General features: G+C 51.7%; 1 long non-coding RNA gene across 1 annotated transcript; it reads right to left on the bottom strand.

Annotated features, from left to right (window-relative positions):
* Positions 1–321: 321 nt before the first annotated feature.
* LOC114626956 lies at positions 322–2,727 on the bottom strand. The gene is made up of 4 exons (XR_003712320.1): positions 2,624–2,727; positions 2,093–2,288; positions 1,629–1,710; positions 322–569 (listed from the first exon to the last, which is right to left on the bottom strand). It is a non-coding gene; the product is annotated as an uncharacterized LOC114626956 (long non-coding RNA).
* Positions 2,728–3,688: the final 961 nt, after the last annotated feature.

Here is a 3,688-nt window from a genome sequence, read left to right as displayed (position 1 = left end):
AGGCAAGGGGGCTGGAACAGGACCCTGAGAGAGCATGCCTTTAACTTCAAGCCCCAAAGCAGAAGGGCAAAACCGAACGTGAGATGAGAATGTGAATTCTTCAATTCACTCTCCAGTGATGCGTTTCCTCCAGCAAGGCCATGCCTCAGAAACCTTTCCAAACAGCTTCGCCAACTGGGGACCTAGTGTTTCAAATGCTGAAACCTAGGAGAAGAACTCTCATTGTCAACACAGGCTTCAGTACGCGCTACACAGCATCCATGCAAGCCTTCCTCACAAAGGGAAATAAATAAACTTTAGAGAAAGAGAGAGGGAGGGAGGGAGAGAAAGAAAGAGAGAGATAGAGATAGAGATGGAGAGAGAGAGAGAGAGAGAGAAAGAGAGAGAGAGAGAGAGAGAGATTCTTTAGTGGAGATAGGCTGTGTGTGAAGGAGGTAAAGAGGGGGGTGACCTTGCCTCTGGATATAGTATGTGAAACTGTGTGCTCATCTCTCTCATTCGCAGAAGGGCTGGCAGCACCACCCGAGGAGAGTGACATCAGACTTCATGTCACGCCCACAATTGGAGATCTTCAGGTAAAAAAAAATTGCTCTTTAAATATGTTAGGGGTGAGTCTTGTCTCATCCAACCAGTTCCTGGAAGGCCGGGATACAGGCCATAGGGTACCCACATGTCTCCTGATGGTTGTCCCATGTGGGCCTCATACACCTGTGCCTCTAGGCTGTTCAGAACACCTGCATTCCCTAGAGGGATTGCCCCAGGTCAACCCATGCCAGCCCAGGCATATTCTTCCTTGTTAGAGCTTAGGGTCTTCAGATCCTGTCTCCCCTGAAAACTTCTGCTCATCCTTTGGAGCCCCAAGAGTGAGTAACACTGATAATTACCACAACTAAGAGTCTACAGGTCAATGATGCAGCAGCGTACATAGACTGTTGGCCATCTGTCTGAGCTAGAGGCCATTTGCATATTTCTTTCTCTCCCCCGCCGCCCCCCCCCCCCCGGTGGGCTTTTTGGGTAGAGACTATGAGGGTGGCCACCCACAGCGTCTAGTGCCTCCTTGATTCCCAGAGAGAACGACTGAAGTCGTAACATGATATCAGCAAGACTGCAGTTCCCACTTGGGATCTCAGACCCTTCACAGGATCAAGTGTGTTGAGGGGCGGGTCTGTGGGACGGCACAATGCTCTCTCTGTTTCCCGAGAGGTGCCCCACTTCAGGGCAAGGCATGCCTTGTGCAAAATGCCTCTAGGTTCTTCCTCATTCAAGGATGATGAACATGGAAAGGGACCAATAGAAGATGGCACAGGTCTTGTTGGGCAACACACAAGGTGTAAAGAAATGTCTATGTTGGCAGCCTGCTGACACGCAGGCCTTTGGCCAGGCCCTCTGTGGAAATGGCCGAAACTGCATAGAACAAGCCTGGCTTTATTAAGTCCGTCTTGTAGATGAACAACGGGACCTGAAAGTTTGCCACCTTGCTGGAACGCAGGCTGCCGCTCTGTCTCCTCCCTCTAAGGTGAAGGCCACCCTAGCATGTGGGGTGATGTTTGCCTTGGCACTCAGCAGATGGTCTTGCGCCTACTTGCACCGTCCAATCCAACTGTAGATTACCCTCCCACACATCCCACCTGAAGGTCCAGCCAAGATCCACGTCCTTCTCTGTTGCTCGGTTTTGCCCAGTCCCTTCTCCTCATATGTTTCAGGCTGGCTCTAAAACAGCAGGTTGGCCTTTGAGCCTGGCTGTGTGCTCTGGGAAATAGGCTCTGTGCCTGGCTGTGTGCTCTGGGAGGCTTCTGCTGAGGCCAGGACAGAGGCCACGCACTCAATGTACCAGAAGCCACCACAGCCTGGTCCAGGACATGGTTGAAGTGGCCAGAGGAATCTAGAAACGGTTCTCTGATCCCAGAGAAGAGGCTGATGGGTTAAGGGAAAAGACAAACCCCGTGCTAGAGTTTAGGAAGGCTGCCAAGCCCCAGGGCCTGGCTGATGGCAGCCTGGCTGCCAGGGCACCCCCACACAGGCTGATGGAGCCAAACCGACAGCAGGAGAGGCCTACCCTCCCAGATACAGGAGAATGAAGGCACTGACTCACCGGTCCAGCTGGATGCTATCATTGCTGACGGATGGAAGGCAGGAAGGTGATCCCAGCCAGGTCCAATGGCTTCAGGATGCCCCAGAATTAGCCAAGCTCTTTGAATTGGCCAGGGTAGGTTTGGTGGCCCCTCGTTTTACAGAGTAGAGGTGAGCTCAGAGCCTGCTCTTGGGGAGTTGAGGCCAGGTATACAGTCCTATGGACAGGCATAGTGTTCAATTTGAGATTACAGTCCTGGACTTGTAAATAGACAAGCATGGGGTCTAACTTCAAATAGTGCTATCATCTTCTCAGCCCTCACCTTCCTCCTCTGCTATGTGGGGTCAAAGCAAAGGGGTATGGGAAAGCTCTTAGCACAGTGCCAGGCACACACTGTGGTTCCCTGCACACAAGTCAAGATACCCGCACCACACTTTTCCCTGTGGCTCGCAGGGAAGCAAAGCAGTGTGGCCTCACCTTGCAACCTAGCCATTCTTTCTCTCTTGATCAGTTGATCCCTGCTCTGAGTCCTCCAGGAAGACCAGCACTTACCCCCATCACTCTGCCGGGATCAGGGGCCCAGGGAGGAGCTAGAGTCAACTCCTGACCTGGCCTCAGGCTATGGGCAAAGGGGAGAATGATCCTAAAGGTAAGGCTGGCCCCAGGAGCTCTGGGCCACCTGCCCTAGTGTTGTGCAATTGTAGAAGCAGCTAACCCTGTGGCCATCTCAGCAGAGACAAGTGGCAACAGGGAACCTACTGGTCACAGGGCTTACTCTCCGGAATGCTGGAGTCTGGCTCAGGGACATAACGAGCTACCACTCTGGGCTCTGGTCGGGTGCTGATGAGACTAGTCCGTTGTTTATTATATCCTGAGCCTTCCGATTTATACAGGGTCCCTTACCTTCTAGAACCTTCTTCCATAGGGTGCTTTACAAGCTCTCTGTTGAGGATGCTCTACTGGGTCCTGAGCAGACAGGAGAAAGTGTGACATAGAGTCACATAGCTACTTCCTCATTGGCTAATCAAATCAGACCCTTCATGTATAAGTAGAATCAGCAGAGAATTAGGACTGAGACTCATAGTTTGTCATTCTTTAATTTGGATGCGTAACAGGTCATCTGTGTATCCATGTTCAAGCCGGTGAGAGGCTTCATTGGCACATGAGTTTGTGGGCTTGTGAGGTGGGACACTGAATTCACAGAGCCTGCTTCCTAGGTCACACGGCCAGGACAATTTTCCTGTGTGGTGCCTGTCAGAGGCTGGCTGTGAGAGCCAGGCTCCCAGAGACCCACAGAGGGAGGAGCCCATGCCTTTGTTCACAGAGCTAGCTGCTGGACAAGCTCCATGATTAGGGAGAATATACCATCCCCAATTAATGCCCAGGGAGCCCTTGGAAACAGTTCACTGAACAAGCTACAGATCTGAAATTAAGGAAGAAAATCTGTAGTCAAACCCACTTAAGCACCCCCACCCCCTTCATACACACCATGCTCAGGGAAAGGATAGCCTAGAGCCCTTTCTACTTGTAAACCGATGACAGGTCTTTGTGGGTCTGGAACAATCTCCAGTGTCATTGATGCAGCTGTGGCGAGAACCCAAGCCTTTTATTAGAGAG

Source organism: Grammomys surdaster, unplaced genomic scaffold, assembly GCF_004785775.1.
Source record: "Grammomys surdaster isolate TR1022 unplaced genomic scaffold, NIH_TR_1.0 241, whole genome shotgun sequence".
NCBI lineage: Eukaryota > Metazoa > Chordata > Mammalia > Rodentia > Muridae > Grammomys > Grammomys surdaster.
This window is presented reverse-complemented; position numbering and strand designations above follow the sequence as displayed.